General features: G+C 39.4%; 1 protein-coding gene across 1 annotated transcript in view; it reads left to right on the top strand.

Annotated features, from left to right (window-relative positions):
• The window catches only part of LOC110285129 (serine protease inhibitor Kazal-type 11), a 103,780-nt gene that overhangs the window by 45,110 nt on the left and 37,278 nt on the right, over positions 1-21,392 (top strand). Inside the window, exon 3 of the mRNA XM_085833598.1 lies at positions 5,489-5,645. The gene's annotated coding sequence lies outside the window, so the exon portion shown is untranslated. The remainder of the gene's footprint in view (positions 1-5,488; positions 5,646-21,392) is intronic.

Genomic DNA, 21,392 nt, shown 5'->3' with positions numbered 1-21,392 from the left:
GAACAAGAGTAGCTTTGTAAAATTCTTAAAGTTAATTTATAAGTCCCTGGAAAATTATTAGTATACATTAGTAGCTAGTTGTAGAAATTTTTCATTTACTCAATAGATGGATTTTATCTATATCGTGCCATAATTTATAACTAATAAAATGTTCTAAGAATTGAAATTAATATTGAATTTCTTAGAAAAAGATAAATTAAAAGGTTTTTTTTTTTTTTTTTTTTTTTTTTTTTTTTTTGCATCATGTAACCTTGACTGGCCTTGAAGTTTTGTAATTGAGGATGAGTTTGGGATCATGATCCTACTTCCACCTGCGGAAGACTGAGATTACAGGTGTGTACCACTATGGCAGATAGAAATGCAATTTTTATACATGACTTTGAAAATAACAATTGACTGACTATTGCTCTAAATGAAAGTAGACACTGAAAATGGTTTATACTTGAAATATCATTAGGAGACTATTCCTTATTCAAATTTTGGTTATTTAAAACACATGTCCCCTTCATCTGTTCACTCTGTTAGGCCAAACTGTGCTATTGATTATTTTAAGTCTAGGTTTAGTAGTCCTATTAAATGTCACAAGGAAATGTTATATCACTATAGAGGGCATAAGAAAAAATAAGTTAGATATGGACTATAATGGCTAATAGGTTTTATGACTCACAAATTTCTTTCTTAATTTTTTATCAGATTATTCTTTCCTGAAGATTGGTATTCTGTCCAAGTCTCAGTCTAATCTACATCAGATCCTAACAATGAGCCTTCTTAGCTACTAGGGAACTTACAGTATTTCACAAATAATACGTGGCCACTAGTATGCACAAAATATGATGCTTTGTTGATAGGCGAAACTACCAGTGAGAATTCTTGAAAAGAAGGTGCACCTGAAAGATTGATTGACTAGAACTCCAGTGATATGGAGAAGTTGGAATGTTGCAGATCCATATTCTAGTTACCTTATGTTGGGTTAATTCTAGCTTCCTGAATCCTTTGCCCACCTCTATGTCATACTAACTTCCTGTGACTAATAATTAACAACTGTTTGTAATCTATTGATTTAAAAGACCACTGTTTTCCACCAACCCAGAAGCTAAGAGTATTATAAGAGAGCATTCGAGTCTTATTGAAAAAGACAAAACCCCTCCTTTTTGTAACTGGCTATCTGATGTACCCATTAATGTGTTTTAAACTTGCCTTGATTTATGAATTTCTTTGTTCTGCCACTAAAAGACCTCATGAGACATCTTCCACATGGAAACATGAAACCAGGATAACCTAGTTCCATTTTTATGGGTCTCAGTACTCAAATTTGGCACTGGAGTAAACTACCTCTCATTTTCTTGTTTCTTTGAAGTGAGTGCCCCCTTTCTCTCTCTGTGTGAATGTTTATGTACAATGAGTAAACTAGGCAATAGGGAAGATGAGATGGATTTGCTGGCATTCTGTTCTTTGTAGCTTTAGGAACTACAGAGAGAGCCCAAGGTAGATCTGTGTTGAAGAGCCTCTCCTAGAACCCAAGACCTCAGAAATCTTGGGAATAGTTGGACAATGATGGGGAAGAAACAGAGGTAGAAAGAATGGAAGATACTCCTTAGATATAGTTAATACTGAGGAAGGGAGAACCCATCATTTGCCAGGTAGGAGAGGCTTAATAATACCTAGTATCGAGTAACCATCATAATCAGGGAGTACACCATTTCTAAACTGCTTGAATTAGGAGGTAGTTTTAAGCAAATTGGCTAGAGAATATGGAGGAAGATGGAATCAGTCCTAGCTCAGTGGAAGTAGAGAAACGGAACAATGCAACTACTCAGCTATCCTCAAGACAAAGGCTTGAATTTTGACTCAATAGGAGAGAAATTAATTTTCTTAACAGGTGAATATTTCATTGTGTAAATGTTCCACATCTCTATTATCTATTCTTCAGGAGTCAGAAATCTAGGTTGTTTCTGTTTTGTTTTTTTTTTTTTTTTTTTTTTTTTTTTTGGCTTTTATGAATAGAGATCAATGACCATGATGAGCAAGCATCTCTGTATTCAGATATAGTGTCCTTTGAGGATATGTCGAGGGTGGTACAGCTGGATCTTGCCGAAAATTGATTTTCATCTTTTTAAGGAATTCTTACATTGATTTCAGTAGTGGCTGTGTAAGTTTTTACTTCCATCAGCAATGAATAAGTATTCCTCTTTCCTCATATCCTCACCATCACAAGTGAGATCTGGGCTGTTCTGATTCCAGATGCCTTAAACAGAGCAATAGCTGGGTCACTGCCTAATCTCCATGCTGTTAGAATCTACCTCCCGCTGATAATCCTGAGTTACAACTTACTAAATTGTATATTTTTCTTTGGTTGCCCTGGACCCAGTTGGGCAGCTCTTTGGGCCTCGATCTCCTGGCTCTTTAACATGATGGCTATGTGTATCTGTCCTCCACTCTCCTCTGGCATGGTGTGTTCTTTCCTCCAGACCCTCCCTGCAGATCTCTCTCTTCCTCCCTTCTCTCTGCCCCCAGCCTGGGAATTCTAAAAGTCCCACCCCTGCCTGCTCTACCCAGCCATTGGTTGCTGGAATCTTTATTTACCAATCAGAACCAACTGGGGGCAGGGCCCCTCAGTGTCTTACATGCAGACACTTGTATAAGCAGTTTTGGGAACTAGAATTAACATTATAACACAAGCAGCATTAGGCCAAACCCACTACATATGTGCAGTTCAAAGTGATAAATTTATTCCTAAGAATAGAAAGGATGACAGCAGACTGATTTCTAAGTATGAATTGAGAACATAGGACTACATGAACATTTTAAAAATCATTTGGAAGGGACAAAGTTGAAAAACTTCTCGGACACATCAGACCAAGGAAATAGTGTAACTTGCTAATATTCAATATTAAAAATTCCCTTGGGTATCTGATTTTCCTTTAAGTAACAGAAATTGCATATCTTTCTTATGGTACAAAAAGTTTACACTTCTTTTGCCATTTTTGTATGAGCATTTCTTCCACTTACCACTTTGTTTAAATAGTTATAGGGAAAATTTGATAAAAGTATAGGATTCCTGCCCCTAAATTACTCTCATCATAATTTCTCAATCTTTCTTTGTCTCTCTCTCTCTTTATCTCTTTCTTCCTCCCTGCTTCCCTTTCTTGCTCCCCTACCCTGCTCCCCCCCCTCCCCCCAGGCTCTCTGCTTTATGTCCAGGACAGGTGTCTCTCTTATTTCTTTACTCTGTGCAATCTCTTTTAGTGAAGCTCCTTTCTGAAAATTAAATGGAAACATCTATTTCCTTTAAAGGTCCTTCATGTTGTCACTCATAGGATGCTCTAACCCTTGTAATTGCTGTTTAATTGCTGTCCACTTCAAAGTCCAACTATAACTTCCATGGCCACCAGGCTCCCTCCTAGTAATCTCCGTCTGAAGGGCAGTCAAAGCCAGCTTCCTTCTTGGCCAACTGAATATGTAGTCCCCCCCCCCTCCCTTAACTTGTTGATGTTCTGGTGAGATTACTTCTAGCACATTAACCTGAACAAGAGAATTTAATCACACCCCCCTCCCCACAAGACAAACAGAGTGGATTCTGGTTGTGTCTGGCCTCCAAACCATTCCTTCTAGACCTCTCTGCTGTGAAAAGTTGGATTATTGACATCAGCAACTTGGTACACGCCACTTATCTCCACAAAAACAAATCCAATGGAACAAATCTTACCACAGAACAAAACGACCAAAAGTGAATCAGCAATGTCTTCAGAAATATTGTTGACACCAGGGGTGTGGGCATGCTGGTTTTCAGACTGGAAATGAAGATGAGTGTCGTGACACTTTCCTATAATCCCAGGGAAGCTCAAGCAGGAAGATTATAAGTTTGACTCTAGCCAAGTCTCATGTTGACAGCCTGTCTCAAAGCAACAACCTAATGCATTTACTTTCCTAGTTCTTCCAAAACAACTGAAGCTAAGTAGTTATTATGAGATGGTTCTCCTACAAGCTGTCTGATTTTAACAATGTATACTAACACGTTTTCTGTCTGTGCTTTTACTTATGACATACAGATTCAAGATTGAAGTATTGAAACAGACTGTTTATATATATAAACATATGGAAAAGCAATGAGAATGCTTGGAAGAGATAGGGGGTTTTTGGAGGGGAAACCAGGAAAGGGGATTTGAAACATTTGAAATGTAAGTAAAGAAAATATCTAACAAAAATAATTATAACATGTAAAAAAAAAGTGATACTTGTATAAATTCCAGTCAGGATATGGGGAAGACCAAAACAAGGAGCTTAAGGCTACTAGAGTCTCCCCCAGGAATCTCATGGTGAAAGAAGGAAAAGGCTCAAGCCTGGTTCTCTCCATAGAGAAAACTACTTTCTCAGAAATAGATTTTACAGTGCTGATACTTTGTCAGAACACTTTGTGAGAGAGACTAAAGCCAAGACAAGGATGGCTCAGTGATAACTGGGACCACACCTTGATCTGGACTGATAAATTATACAAGTCTTCCCTTTGATTAAAAAGTTATCATTATTGTAGACCCCCCTGAGCTGGATGTAAAGGGTTGCTAAATTTTGTCTGTGTTCACAGTGTGGCCACACTGAATAATTATTCTGTCTTTACCTTTTACTTTTGATTTCTTGACTAATTGGCTTAATAAAGATGCCTGGTAGAACTGGATTCATTTAGGCTGTAATAGCCAGGTCTCTGATCCTAAGTAAAAATTAAAACACTAAATGTGTGTACTGGCTAGATTTGTGTCAACTTGACACAGCTGAGTTATCACAGAGAAAGGAGCTTCAGTTGAGGAAATGCCTCCATGAGATCCAACTGTAAGGCATTTTCTCAATTAGTGATCAAGGGGGAAAGGCCCCTTGTGGGTGGGACCATCCCTGGGCTGGTAGTCTTGGGTTCTATATGAGAGTAGGCTGAGCAAGCCAGGGGAGGCAAGCCAGTAAAGAACATCCCTCCATGGCTTCTGCATCAGCTCCTGCTTTCTGACCTGTTTGAGTTCCAGTCCTGAATTCCTTTGGTGATGAACAGCAGCATGGAAGTGTAAGCCGAATAAACCCTTTCCTCCCCAACTTGCTTCTTGGTCATGATGTTTGTGCAGGAATAGAAACCCTGACTAAGACAATGTGTGATACATTTAGATGAATGATAAGAATATTCCCTGAGTGTTGGAAGATAACTGGATATCTGTTAAAAGATAACAGGGGGTGTTATTTTCCACCTACTCTTTTTACCTATAAAGGACAGTATGGCTGGAAACTACCAACTTTCTAATATCTCTAATATTTCCCTAAAGATAATAAAATATTAAGTTATAAAGAAATATTATAAAATACATTAATTAATTACATCTTTAAAATATTTGACTTGTATGTAAAAAATCTTCATTCACCATTTTTATTAAGTATGTAAAATTTTATTATATCTTATTTATTTATTTACTTATTTGTTTATTTTGCATATGTGTGTATGCTTGTATTGCAGCTCATGTGTGGCAGTCAGAGAATAACTTGCTAGAGTGAGTGCCATGCTTCTGTCCTGTGAGTATAGAATATGCAAGTCAGATCATCAGACTTGATGGCACATCCTTTTACCCATTGGTCCATCTAACTGGCTGTCCAGTGTGTATACTTTTCAAGAGGTAAGTGTGTTAAATGAAGGCTTATGATATGTTAGACTCTATCTAGTGCCAATGACAAGATAGTAGGCAGGAGTGAATTTTTCATGGCTCTTCAGAAACTTAAGTCTACTACTTAAATTATTATGCTCCAATGAATGCACATTCTCCAACATCTTGTGACTGATCTCCACAAAATCTTTTTAAGAAGAATTTCTAAATGACAACTTAGTTTGTATGAGCAGAATCTCATTAGCCACTAACTCCATATTTAGGTAAAATGAAAAAAGAATTAAAAGAATTTTGTTGGTATTTTAAATAAGAGATTCTAGTAGTAGTCTATAATGTAAATAGAAATCTTGACACTTATTCTCTTTAAGAATCAGCCTACTGGAGAGAATTTTAATACCAAATGTCAGTGTTTTTTGGTGTAGTAAAAATGTACTTTGAAAGAACTACAGAGAAAATCAACCTCTAGTACAACTTCATGTTAGAATTCTTGCATAATGCAGAAAAGATCTGTAAGTCTAGGGGGAGACTGGATGGCTCACAGGGTACCTGCATGCTGAAATTTTGGAGAACCCAGCAAACAGGTTGTAAATGCAACTGTACCAACTGGAGTTCCCCTGGATAAGAATACAATAGTATGCATTTCAATATGAGAGAAAATTTATTAGATTTATCAACAATGGTTTAAAAATATAGATCCTTTACAAATTCTAACGTTGCTGTGAAAGCCGTGAGATAGATATTCTCACATTTGAAGTTGCAGAATGTGAAGGGTGGATAGTCTGTAAAGGTCATTTGTTCTTAGATAGGATTTCAACTGGGGGCTTCAGTCCCAAAGTATTTTTCAGGAGGTCAGACTCTGAAAAGCTTTTTAGTGAGAAGCCTTAATGAGTTACTCCTTCAAACCCCAAAGCTTCTACTACCCAACTCTAAGACATAGGTCGACCTATTAGCATAAACCTTAGGCCTTCCCCCATTTCCCCTTAGCTTTCTTCCCTTCTTTCTGCTATTTCTATCCTGCTCTCATTCTCTAGTCAGGATTTTCTGTTGCTGATCACCAGAAACACATCTGGCAGAGTTCAAATAAACTATTGCCCAGGATTTCCCTGAGAGAAACAATACATTTACCATTTTGGTAGTAAATGGACCTTTTTGAAAATGATTTCTCATTAATTTTTATTCATGGCTGCAAATTTTTACTGTTGGTTTATAAATACCCCACTCAGGAAACTGATTGAAGTGATCACTCTGCTTAAGTACTTAAAATATCATGAGAATCTTCAGGAACCTAAAACAAAATGTCAATAAACATCAAATTTCCAATTAAATCTAATGTGTCTTAAGTGTTGAAGACCACCAGGATTATAAACATGGGAGTCCTTATAATTCTTTAAATGATCTATTTTCCCTTTTAATCTCTTATACTTTCCAGTCCAATGTCTTTGAAAACTATCACATCATTTCATCTTGGGATTTCTCAGTATTCACTGCCTTCTTTTTTCTTTTCTTTTCTTTTCTTTTTTTTTTTTTACATTCATCTAAGAAATGTGACTCATTGCTTTGAAGTGTCCTGGATAAGTGAGTGTTCTTTATCTATGCTTGGATATTGGTCTTATCCCCAACCATGGTTTCGACCCAAAGGCCAATACAGAATCTTGAATGAGAGCCAGTGGTTGATAAGACAGCTTATTAAAGAGCACTTTGAGAGCTTTTAATGTTTCCGTTTTTTGACCTATTTTCAGGTAGATGGGGGGCACTCTGCTATATTGTCCAGGTATTTTGTTTTATAAATAACAATATCATTTTATTTTTATAAGAGAAAACCAGAGATCTCATTTGATATGGGTATTTCCTTCAAGTTTGCCATGCTTCTGCTGGGCTAAGCCAAAGGTTTGGAGGAAATAAGTCCCCCAATGTGTATGGAAAGGTGCTTCACATCTTCAGAAGGCTTTCTGTGCTCATGTTGTACCTTATCAATCAAGCGAGAAGAAAGTTTATAATTTGGAATCTGGACAAGTGATGTGGGGTCGTTCCTCCTTTGGTCTCAGGATAAGAAGCTTCCTTTCAGAAATGTTATAAACTCCATTAAATAATGGTTCCTCTACAGACCTAGTACAATGTCTTCCTCTTCCTTGTGGGTCAAAATCATTTTCATTCTGGCCTTGGCATTTCATCTTGGTGAGTAAATTTTCTACCCTTACCCTTCCAGGGCCAAGGAAAGCTGGATTTATATATTGTACTTTGGTAATGGATGACCTTAAAATTTTTTCTGTCATTCTTTACTGCATAATTCAAGTCTTCTTTTTCATCACCTAGCAATTCTGACCTCCACATGACATCATACTGGTAGTGAGGGAGCCCCACTACTTAGCTTTTGATTTGACTGGTTCAGTCTTTTATTTGCAATCTTTTATTTTGTTATTTCTTTTGAACTATTATATTTTTATTGAATATGTTTATTTTTATATATGATTTCTTATCTCATTCAGCTGTTTGTATATGTTCTCTTGGATTCAATTCTCCACACTGTTCTTGTCCTTTTTAAATTTAGTGAATATTTTTTTAACTGCTTGTTTGAATTCTTTGAAATTTTGTCCCAGTAGCCCTCCTCAGGGACCATTTATATGGGATTGGTAATTTTAGAGGGAGATATATTATTGCCTTGGGTTTCTTCTTCTTCCTCTTTTTTTTTTTTTTTTTAGTCTGTAGTTTGTATTTGTATGTGGAGTTAGTGGAATTCCATCTCAAGTATGAATATATAGTTCACTTTTGGTCAGAGAGCATTTAGGACTCTAATTAGTCTAGTCATGACTTAGGGTAGTTAGACTCTTCTGAGTGATTGTTGGAGTTCAGTCAGGGCTAATGAACAGGTTAAGTAGTTAGGATGATTCTGTTCTGGAATAATGACTTGCTGGCAAAAGGTAGCTGGGCCACAACAAGTGCATTAGAAAAACTAATTATTTACGTTCACATCCTGTTGAAGCTTCTCTTTCCTCTCCTCTTATTCCCTCCCTTTCACCTTCCCTCTTGCCCATCCTCCAGTTCACCCCTTGACCTCAGAAAAGAGGAGACCTGCAGAAAGGTACCTAGCATAACTGTCATCTGAGAGGCTTCACCCAGCAGCTGATGGAAACAGATATAGAGACCCACCACTCGCTAAACGTTAGGTGGAGTTTGGGAACTCCTGTGAAAGAGAGGGAAGGATTGTAGGAGCTAGAAGAGTCAAAGGCACCATAGGAAAGCCTACAGATTCAATTAACCTGGGCCCAGGGGGCTCACAGAGACTGAAGCACCAAACAGAACATGTATGTGATGGGCTGATGAAACAGTTGTACAGCTTGGTCTTCCTGTGGGACTCCATCTTGGAACCATTCTCTATTTTAAAAGCAAAAGAGCCTGAGAACTTGACCTGCAGCTGAACCCAAGCTACACCCAGGTTCCAGGAAGAACCACATAGTTTGTCTCTGGCCCATACCTCAGAGTTACTCCCTAGCTACTATCTAGCAACAGACAATCAGGATTAGTTTGTAGTTCTAGATGTACTTTCAGACCATTTGTGATTGTTCATGGTTTTGCTTCATAGCACCCATCTTTCAGTTTAAAGGACAGCATATGTCATAATAGTCACCCAACTAGATGCTTGCCAAGCTAGAAACCCCCTCATTTCTTAGCTATTTTAAAGATGTTAAGACTATGGTTCAGAATTTTTGTCATTATTATGAAAGATAAACTAACCTACATTTTGCAAGTCAGAATGGCCTACCTTCAACACTGCTTGACCCCCCAGAGGGACCCTTTGATCTAAGATTGGTCCAAGAGATTGAGGAGTTTTTTTTTTTTTTTCAAACCCAAACTTGGTCACCTGGACCAAGTACCTGCACCTTATGTAGTGGTCTAGCTAGACCTGACCCACCCTCTTGGGTTAACCCTTTTTCCCCAGTCCACCCCCACCCTCTCATCAGGCAGAACTGCAGTCAAACAGGAGGCAGGGGCAGGGCCTGCTGCAAGGACACAGAGCCACTGAAGAGGGACTTCTGAGAATTTCTTAACCAAGTATCTATTCATGCTGGCTTACCCTTATCTCACCCAGATTGGGTCTTCAACACTGCTAAAGGTAAGGGGGTGGGGAATCTTAGTCTACTGCTAGGCTCTTTTGGCAGGTCTCAATGTGTCTGCATGACAACCCATTAGTTTGGCCAAAGTATTTATTAGTCAGGGAGACAATGAGAGCCCTACCTACAGCCTTCTTGTGAGAGTTTTGTGGAGATACACCTTCATGGACCCTGAATCACCAGAAGTGAAAGCAGAGGTAGCTCTAGCCTTTATCAGTCAGATAAACATATCAGGCAGCATCAGATATTAAGAGAAAACTCCAGAGGGTTGAGAGATATAGTGCTAGTGCCAAAAAAAAAAAAATAGTAAAGAAAAGTAAAAGAGTGGAAGCAACAGACTCTAGATCTGACAAGGATTCTGTTGACAGTCACAGCTGAACCAGAGGACCATAGGAGATGGCTGAAACAGATGGCTTCCAGAAAAGAGGTAAAAGGGTCCCCAAGGGTAGAGAGAACCCCTACTTAAAGACCCCTAATAATAGAGGGGAAAGTCACCAGCTTCCCTGTTGATAGCAGAGCTCAATAATCTGTCTTATTAAAATGTGAAGATAAAGTTCCTTCAAAAAGGTCTTGAGTCCAAGGGGCAACAGAAATTAAACAATATTGAGAGTTTAGGATTAATGAAAAGTTGATTTAGACCCATCTTCCCCAAGGATTTAAGATCTTACCTACCATCTTTGATGAGGCTCTTCATGAAGACCTGAACGAGTACAAAAGCCAGCATCCTAGCCTGACTCTTACAGTATATGAGTGAAGTTCTAGTGGTAACAGAGACCAAACAGAAATGCCTGGAGCTCTTAGAGGCCTTGGAAAATTGGGGCTACCTAGCCTCTAATAAAAAAGGGCCAAGCTCTGTCAACCACAGGTGACCTATCTAGGTTACATACTAAAGAAAGGTCACAGATGGCTCTTTGAGGCCAGGAAGGAAACTGCTCTGTGCCTTTCAACAACCAAGATTCTCTGCCAGGTAAGGAAATTCTTAGGGTCTGATAAATTGTGCAGAAAATGAATAGTAGGCTTTGTAGCCACTATATGAGGCCACCAAAGGGCCTCCTGAGAGCTTTGTTGGGATGAGGGACCTCAGAAATCCTTCTTAAAGAAGGTCTTAATTTCTGCACCAGCCTTGGGTTGCCAGATGTGACTACATCCTTTCATCTCTCCGTGGACAAGTGATCTAGAATAGCAAAAGGGGTACTGACTCAGACTTGCAGCCCTGGTGCTGAGACCAATGGTCTATCTGTCAAAGAAATTAGATCCAGTTATGGAACTCTCCATTCCAAATGGGACTTTGAGATCATGTTCAGTTCCCCACTCCCATCATTTCTAACCTTCAGACAGAAGTCATTGCCGAGACAGATGACTGCCAACTATTGGATGAATTTGAGGGTGTCCAGTGGGTTCACAAACATATCAGGCTTAAACTTCATGCCCTCTAGGAAACAGGTCCTAACATCTCCAGAGCCTCACTGATTCTAGTCCAGAGACTGTGTCCTAATAAAGAGACACCACCAGAGGTCACTACAGCCTCATTGGAAAGGTCCCTATATCATCATCCTGAGGACACCTACCACCCTGAGACATGATTGCAGACCGAATCCACCATCCCCAGGGATACCATGAGGACTAGGTGATGACAACACTGACCCCCTCTGAGAGATAATAGTCCAGTCCTTTCAGGTCACCAATACATCCAGGCCTGAATTAACTGAGTCATGATGGTTAGGTTATGAGATAAAAACCACACTATTTTAAGGACATAGCCCTAATTGGGAAGTTCACTGACACTGAGAACCCTAAAGAGTACAGGTGACAACAAGGCGGGCTATGTTTTTATGTCGACTACTCTAGAGTAGTCAAAAAATTGATGGCCAAAGTTAAAAATAGCCTAGCCAAAACCATCACAAACAAACAAACAAACAAACAAACAAAAAGCAGACACAAGGTTGGTTTGAATCATGGTTCAACAACTCCCCGTGGCTGATCACCCTGATATCCACCCTACTGGGCCCCCTGCTCATTTTACTTCTGCTCCTCACCTTTGACCCCTATATTTTAAACAAATTGGTTCAGTTCATGAAAGAAAGACCTGGGATTATTCAGCTTATGGTAATAAAAAGTCAGTACTAGGATTCATCTGGTAGTTCCAGATGTACTTTTAGACCGTTTGTGATCGTTCATGGTTTTGCTTCATAGCACCCACCTGTTGGCTTAAAGGACAACATAAGTCATAACAGTCATCCAGTTAGGTGCTTGACAGGCTGAAAACCTCCTTGCTTGCTTTCCATTTCCTAAAAAACCTTGTCCTGCTGAGGGCTCAGGGCTTCACTCTCCGATCTTACTGTGTTAGTGTCAGAGGTGAGCCCAAGCTCAAGCTTGAATAAAAAGACCCAAGTGCGATTGCAAAGGAATCAGGAATCTGCTTGTTGGTGGTCTTATGGGTTTCATGATGGTTTTTTGAATGGGTACAACAGTTTTTCCATTTAACAAAAGTAGGCTTCATTGGGTTGTTAAAATATCCCTTGTTTTAAAAGCTAAGACGCACAGCTAGAGAATAGATGCCCAACAGTAATCTCTAGCCACTTCCTCATAACTCTTTTCTTTTTTTATTAGATATTTTCTTTATTTACATTCCTCCCTGAAACCCCCTATTCCATCCCCCCTCCCCCTGCTCACCAATCCACCCACTCCCACTTCCCTGTCCTGGGATTCCCCTACACTGGGGCATCAAGCCTTCTCAGGACAAAGGGCCTCTCCTCCCATTGATGTCCAACAAGGCTAGAGCCATGGGTTCCTCCATGTGTACTCTTTGGTTGGTAGTTTAGTCCCTGGGAGCTCTGGAGGTTCTGGTTGGTTCATATTGTTGTTTCTCCTATGGGGCTGCAAGCTCCTTCAGTTCCTTCAGTCCTTTCTCTAGCTCCTTCATTGGGGATCTTGTGCTCAGTTCAGTGGTTGGCTGCAAGCATATGCCTCTGTATTTGCACTGGCAGAGCCTCTCAGGAGACAGCTATATCAGGCTCCTGTCAGCAAGCACTTTTTGACATCCACAATAGTGTCTGGGTTAGGTGACTGTATATGGGATGGATCCCCAGGTGGGGTGTCTCTGAATGGTCTTTCCTTCAGTCTCTGCTTCACACTTTGTCTCTGTATCTCCTCCCATGGGTATTTTGTTCCATCTTCTAAGAAGGACCAAAGTATCCACACTTTGGTCTTCTTCTTGAGCTTCATTTAGTCTGTGAATTGTTATCTTGGGTATTCCGACCTTCTGGGATAATATCCACTTATCAGTGAGTGTATACCATGTGTGTTCTTTTGTGATTGGGTTACCTTACTCAGGATAATATTTTATAGTTCCATCCATTTGCCTAAGAATTTCATGAATTCATTGTTTTTAATAGCTAAGTAGTATTCCATTGTGCAAGTGTACCACATTTTCTGTATTAATTTCTCTGTGGAGGGACATTTGGGTTCTTTCCAGCTTCTGGCTATTATAAATAAGGCTGCTATGAACATAGTGGAGCATGTGTTATTATTACATGTTGGAGCAACTTCTGGGTATATGTGTAGGAGTAGTATAGCTGGGTCCTACAGGAGTAGTATGTCCAATTTTCTGAGGACTTCCTCATAATTTTAAAGAACTACTGACTACTGTTACAGTTCAATACAGTATTTCTCATTTGAGACATCTTAATCATTCTGCATCTGCCTGTGCATCATCTGATTAGCTATAGGTCCCTTTTTTTCTTCTTTCTTTTCAAAACACATGTCTAAAAGACTTAGATTTAATGCATTACAAAATTACATTAACGAACTGGAAAAAATTGACTTTGCTGGAAGAAATGCTGAGTAGCTATTGGATAATACCTTTCAATCTGCTACAACATTTACTGATCATATTTTCTTTTTTATTAAATATATGAATGACTCTGAATGAGTACTCTGTGGGGCTTGATTATTCATGTATGCATGCACATATACTCATAATGGAATTGTCTGTTAGAATTAAGGCCCCACAATCCCAGATTTTGAAAGATTTATGGAAGAGAAAGCCATTCAAAGTCATCTTTAGCTACATAGTGAGTTGGAGATCAACCTTGAAAACATGATATTCCTTCTTAATTGAGGAGAGAGAGAGGGATGGGGAGGAATGGGGGAGGGAGGGGAGATCATAGATGAAATGGACATAATAGATATCTACAGAAAATACCATTCAAACACCGGAGACTACCTCTTTGTGATTGCTATTCCTGGTTGTCAACATGACTATATCTGGAATGAACTACAATCCAGAAATGGAGGACGCATCTGTTGCCTGGGAGGCCAAACCTACTCCATCTTGAGACTGGCCTTTATAATGAATGAATGAATGAATGAATGAATAAATAAATAAATAAATAAGCCTGAGAGCTTGATCTACAACAGAACCCAAGCCATGCCTACATATCAGGAAGGACCCCATGGCTTCTGCTGGGCTGAAGTAACTCCCTAGCTACTTCCTAGAAACAATTCTTTCATTCTTTACAAAATTTAATATTTCTTTATTTTTAATGTTATAAGTAACCTGTGATTATTTTTGTTCCCCTTTCTTTTTTTTACATTTTGCATAGTATGTCTTATTTTTTATTAGTTCTCAAATGTACATCAATTTCTTCTTCATATTTTCCATTTTAATTAGATATTTTCTTTATTTACATTTCAAATGTTAGTCTCTTTCCTAGTTTCCTCTCTGAAAATCCCCTATCCCCTCCCCTCTTCCCGGCTCCCCAACCCACTCATTCCTGCCTCCTGGTCCTGGCATTTCCCTGTGCTGGGGCATAGAACCATCACAAGACCAAGGGTCTCTCCTGTCATTGATGGCCTACTTGGCTATCCTCTGCTACATATGCAGCTAGAGACACAAGTCCCACCATGCAATTTCTTTGATTGGTGGTTTAGTTCCAGGGAGCTCTGAGGGTGCTGGTTAGCTCATATTGTTGTTCCTCCCAGCGAGCTGCAAACCCCTTCAGCTCCTTGGGTACTTTCTCTAGCTCCTTCATTGGGGACCCTGTGCTCTGTCCAATGGATGACTGACTGTGTGCATCCACTTCTGTATTAGTTAGTCACTGGCAGAGCCTCTTAGGAGACCTCTATATCAGGCTCCTGTCAGCAAAATCTTGTTGGCATCTGCAATAATGTCTGGGTTTGGTGGTTGTTTATGGGATGGATCCTCAGGTGGGGCAGTCTCTGGATGGTCATTCCTTCAGTATCTGCTCTGAACTTTGTTTCTGTAACTCCTTCTGTGGGTATTTTGTTCCCCCTTCTAAGAAGGATGGAAGTATCCACACTTTGGTCTTCCTTGTTCTTGAGTTTCATGTGGTTTGCAAATTGTATCTTAGGTATTCTGAGTTTCTGGGCTAATATCCACTTATCAGTGAGTGCATATCATGTGTGTTCTTTTGTAATTGGGTTAACTAACTCAGGATGATATCCTCTAGAGCCATCCATAAATTCATTGTTTTTAATTGCTGTGTAGTACTCCAGTGTGTGAATGTACCACATTTTTTGTACCCATTCCTCTGTTGAGGGACATCTGGGTTCTTTTCAGCTTCTGGCTATTATAAATAAGGCTGCTATGAACATAGTGGAGTATGTGTCCTTATTACAAGTTAGAGCATCTTCTGGGTATATGCCCAGGAGCGGTATTGCTGGATCTTCCAGTAGTACTACGTCCAATTTTCTGAATGGAAGTGTCCATTTCAGGATTTAAGTCTTTCTGGGTCCCCAACCAGTTGGTAGATTTAGAATATTAGCACTTTTACTCATAGTAGTAGTTGGGTTCTGGAAGGCACAGGTTAAATTATTAGACTTAGGGCTTAGGGATAGGATCAATAGTAAGTGAATTGTACCTATTTGCCCTGTTATTTCCCATAGTCTACTTCCTATGGATCAAAAAAGATAGTTTACCCACTACTCAACATATGTCAGAACTTAGATTTGATCACACCTTAATCATCTTCTTACATTTTTGCGGAAGGCCAACTTTGATACCACAAGGTAGGAGGAGGGTTGAGTGTGGAGTCTGTGATTGGGGTGGGTATTGATAGCAACTGACAGAGGTTGTTGTTGCTGGCAGCCAGTGATGAGAGAAAGGAAAGGAGGAAATCTCTCTCTCTCTCCCTCTCCCTCTCCCTCTCTCTCTCTCTCTCTCTCTCTCTCTCTCTCTCTCTCTCTGTCACACACACACACACACACACACACACACACACACACACACACACACACACTGAGTGAATGAAGCAAGACAAGCTCCAACAACTTTACACATATACATACATACGTACATACATACATACATACATACATACATATATTGGATGGATGGAGCAAAGCTCCAACACTTTCTTTTTTTTCTCATTGTCTTTTTATACCATCTAAGACAAAGTTCTTTATGGAGAAAAACAGATTACCTCATAGCTATAAGTTATATATTCTCTAAAATAATCACCATGAAAATATACTCTTCAAAAACAGATTACAATCATTACACAAATGAAAATTACAACAAGATTATTGATTATGTCTTCTTCTTTTGAAATACATATCTAACTAAATATTCCCCATCTGTTTTTTTCCACGAGTTCACCACAACCCCAAAATAATAATTCTTTTTTCATTGGTAACATAGCTTAAGCAAACCAGGGTATAGTAGCAAGTTTTTTCTATTCTGAGCTGATGACAATTTGTATTTACCAAGAAACAGATCATCATCTATCTTATTTTTCAAGTTTTTTTCAGGTAAACTGGTTAATAATCAATTCTCTTTTCTTATACTCAAAATAGAATTGTTTAATCTTTATTCATAACCCTGTCTTTTCATGGCACACTTGAAACCCATGACTACATTCATAGATCACTAGGTGTAGGAACTCAAACCCAACCTAGAACAAAATTTCTTTTCCCAAGCCTATTTTTCTCTACCAAATACAATTATGTGCTTGTAACACATAAAATCTCACTGTACTCCTTTTCTAACCTATGCAGCTCTCATCATTGTACAAGGGAGGGGGCACATTCTGTTCTTAATTCTAATTTTATTATATGTTTTTGGCAAAACAACTTAAGCCATCTCTTTAAGCTTTCTATCAATTCTCTAATTTGCTAAAACTATTTTGAATCAAATCAGGAATTCTGTAAAATCATTAATTCATCCAAGCAACATTATTTTATGAATGTTCATATGCATATTGACCTATAGTAAAATTGCCCATTATTGTGGGTTGTTTTCCAAGAAGCTCACTTGTCCTGCATGGTGCCCACCACATTTAAAAATATTTCTCAACGTTTTGTAAGTTATAAATCTAGAAGCACCACATATAATTAAATACTTCATAACCCTACCTGCCAGGGGTGCCAATGTTGTGGGGTATCCACCAGAGAGGTCTACTGGCACACACATGAAAGTCAATAGAAAGTCTTTAGCCAGAGGGTGAGTACACTGGGTATTCCTGATCCCAATAGAGCATGAAGCCTTTCTCAGGATGAGCTTTTAAGCATAAAAACCATGTTCTGGGTTGACATGCCTCAGTTAACAAGAACAGCCAGAAGCAGAATTACAGAAGCTGAAAAGCAAGATTAGTACATTCAGAGACTTTCTCAAAACTAAGATCTTTGATGGACTAGGCCTTTGTTTTGGTTTTACTAGATAGTGTTGTCTATGTGCGAAGTTTTACAGCCTGGATAGTGCTTCCATTATGGAGTCAGTTCTGGGGACCTACTCATGTCTGGAGCCATGTTACACAAATGTTATTGAAAATCATCTGAAGGATCATTTGTACAAGTCTGTCAAGGCTTGGCTGTACCCCAAACACAAGTCGAATGTCCCTCACTAGTGCCTGCTATAACACCAACATTTCTGATTAATATTTCTAAATTTAAAACTCTTCCATGTAGAACAAAGCTTGAAGCTCAGTCATGATCATTCTAATACTGGAAGCTCAGTTTGTAGTCCACTAAAGAATATTTGGGTGTACTGGTGTCATCTCTCTCTTTTTGATAGGAAGGTGAGGAAAGATTTCATGTTGGTAATATAATATCTATATAAAGACTATATAATATAGTTTTGAAATTTTACTTAGAAGATTTAGAAAGTAGACACAGTACTATATTGGCCTTGTCATCTATGGGGCAGGATAGATAATACTATTATTCCATATGAGGAGAAGTCTACAGGGTCTTGTAGTTTTGTAATTGTTGTTCAGCTGCTGTATCTATATATAGTCATAAAACATTTCTATGGAAGTTCTGAGGTGAGGAGAGATGTTATGTTTTGGATAGTCCCATAGAAATAGTCATTTTTAAACCAAATTGTGATCTATGCATACTGTGGAGAGACTGGGAGGCCATTTTTCTGTAATATTTTTATTCATACAATACCCCAATTCCAGCCTTCCCTCCCTCGTCTCCCCAGTCCCACCCTTGGAAATCTCTCTCCTTATCACCTCCTCCCTTTCTCCTCAGAGGGGGAAAGCCCCCACTTGGATACCAACCCAACCTGGGACATCTAGTCCCAGCAGGACTAAGTACCTGGAAGGCCATTTTTTGGGGGTGGGGGTGGGTTTGATATACATTAAAAGATTGAATTGTTAAAAAGTGGTTTGAGTAGCATTTACTGTGATCTTATGGCAAGGAAAAAACTATTTGGAGAGAGATGTATAAAAATCTTGCTTCCAGTACTACTGGTTAACAGTATTTAAGAAGGGGATAATTAAGTGCACATTGACACAAAACAGGGAGTCACAGGTAGCATCCTTGTGAATGGCTAGTCCCGCAATGGAAATAAACTCAACTTACCCCCACCCCAAGTAGTCCTTTGCTTAAATACATCACCTGAAGAAAAACTGTGCCAGTTTGGGTAATTGAGTTGCTCTCCACTGACTTTTGATCATTTCATTGTACAGGTTACATGTAAAGCCTGGGTATAAGGTTTTAGTGAGTGCCATGTCTTATTTACCCATTAAGGGTCCTCTAAGGTAAAGATGTTTCTGGTGAAGGTTTTGCTAATTAAGGCAAAACTCAAAGAAATTGCTGAAATCATTCACTGTGTTTCAAATAGGAAACAGTGAATGCCTCGTTTCTGAAGAAAGGGGAAAAGAAACCCTAAAGAATTGATTTATTTTTATTTTGCAGTGAGTGTACAAACTCATATACTGCTACAGTTCTTAAACAAGAGGGCCACCTTCATGATTTGATATGTAGTTTTTCTGAAAAAATATACTAAATCCTCCATTCTGTCTATTCATGGGTTAATATACTAAGGTCAAGCCCTTGTTTTTCTGAAACAAATGAATGACAGGGCTTCAGGGGATTGTGCGTTTACTTTCTGTGCCAGTCTTAAGAACCTGATGTATTTAATGAGTGGCTTGTTTCAAATGGCTATCCCAGTTCAGGGACTCATGGCCTAGGACCTGAGATAGCCCACAGAGAGATTTATTCTTTATCTGATCTGGGTTTTTAGACAGACAAGATTCAGCCATCCACCAAAATGATTGAAGTTGTTCCTTTTTGTTCGGTAGAATTGTTTTAATTATGGATCTAAATTGATGTGGGGGAGGGGAAATGTTCTATACCAGGAGTTAAAATGTTCCCTAAACAATTCTGAATTACATGGTCTTTTTCTGGAAGACTCAGCAGCATCAAGAGAATAGAAAGTTGAGGACTGTGGCAATATTTTGGTCTATACTTTTCATGATAGCACTACATGTCAAAATATCTTCTATATATTGTAGAATAGCTTCCACTGAAAACCAGTTTTCTTAGATCTTTTACTAGGGTGCTAGACAAAGGCGAGTGCTGTCACTGAGGCTTTGCCTGAGGAATGTCCGAGTGTGTGACTGGTGAAGTCCAGGGATTTGGTCTTCCCATTAAAAATGCAACGTGTCAAGATCAGCATGGAGAGGAATCCAAATTGAACATCTTTTAGATCAACACTGTGTGATGGTTTGTATATGCTCGGCCCAGGGAGTGGCACTATTATGAGGTGTGGCCTTGTTGGAGTAGGTGTGTCACTGTAGGCATGGGCTTAAGACCCCCACTCTAGCTGCCTGGAAGTCAGTAATCTGCTAGCAGCCTTCAGATGGAGATGTAGAACTCTCAGCTCCTCCTGCACCTTGTTTGCGAGGATGCTGTCATGCCTTAATGATAATGGGCTGAACCTCTGAACCTGTAAACCAGCCCCAGTTGTTGTTGTTCTTATAAGAGTTGTCTTGGTCACAATATCTGTTCACAGCAGTAAAACCTTAACTAAGACATACTCCATGCCCTTTAGTAGACTTTGTCTCTGAGATGGAAGAGTACATGCATTAGCCATCAGATGATGTAGCAGGATTACTGCATTATAGATAAACTCAAGGTCCAGCAGCACCTCTTGGTTTTCTTCATTTGGTGAGGCTATTGGAATGTGTGTGCATTTGAGAAGATGGGTTTTGAGATTTGTTTCTCTTTTTCCAAAGTTTGGGCTCCAGGAACTAAACTCAGGTTCTCAAGGTTAGTGGTAGCCTCTTTGTTTAGGTTGTTAGTAACAAAACTATCCCAACTGCTGAGGTTATGCCATAATGATTAGTCAAAGGAAACTGAAGGGGAATTTCTAGATTAGAAAACTGCACCCCCTCTTTGCCTTCTCCAGGCCTTCAAAGAAACCAGGTAGTTAGTCTATCCTCCTTTCTGTTTCAGGACCACCAAGTGTATGTACAAAAATCATTGGAAATACTGGTTTGTGCTTTAGATATGTTTTAGGCTACTGTTCACTCAGCGTTTAAACAAACAATCACCACTGTATGTCCTCTACAAGTCTGATGCTCACAAAAGTGGTTTAGCAAGAACATTAGAGCAGGGACTATGTTAGGTTTTTATCCTGAGTTGATGACTGTAAGTTTCTACTTGGATGGAAAGGATTCCTGGGAGTTGGAAGCCCAGAAACCATACAACTCTGAGGGAGAAATTATCCCAATGGAACAGCATTGTGAAACATGGGAACTAAGGAACCACACAGCTCAGAGGTGGGACAGTGTCCGAAGGGAAGGTCATTCTCAGACACTAAAGTCCAGGAATCACAGAGCTCTAAGGTGGAACAATGTCCCAAGGGAAGGACACCCAAAGACATGGGAGTTCAGGAACCGTACAGCTCTGAGAACCTCAACCCCACTCTACATTTCTACTTTTTTCTCTTTTCTTCATTGCTTCTTGGATTCTTCCAATGAGACAATCATATTAGGCAGCAAATATCATAAAAGATTTATTGGAAGGTCCAGGGAGTGGAGGGACAAATGCAGGAGTGACTGCCTCTGCAACCAGGAGCCAACAGCAGGGAACTGAATAAAGGGCAGGGCTTAAATTGGGTTTCTTAGGGGGTGCTAAGCTTGTCAGGGCAGAGATTTCAAGATTGTAGATTGGTGGGATTTCAAATCCTGAGCTTGGTGGCTTTTTTTTTCCTGCTCAGGGATTGGAGCCTTTTTTTAACCCCCTTTTTCTCCCACATTGGGCCCATGGGTTAGGATGGTAAGTCCTTCCTTGTGCAGGTGGCTTTGTCTGAGCTGCCATCTCCATGGAGATGTTTAGGAAGGCTGGAGAGAATGTGCTGGCATTGTGGACAGCTCCTGTGGGATGGCTTCTGCTGTGG

This window comes from Mus caroli, unplaced genomic scaffold, assembly GCF_978045245.1.
Source record: "Mus caroli unplaced genomic scaffold, Mus_caroli_1 scaffold_19, whole genome shotgun sequence".
In the NCBI taxonomy this organism is placed as follows: domain Eukaryota; kingdom Metazoa; phylum Chordata; class Mammalia; order Rodentia; family Muridae; genus Mus; species Mus caroli.
The sequence above is the reverse complement of the archived record's forward strand: the minus strand, read 5'-3'. Positions and strand labels throughout refer to the sequence as shown.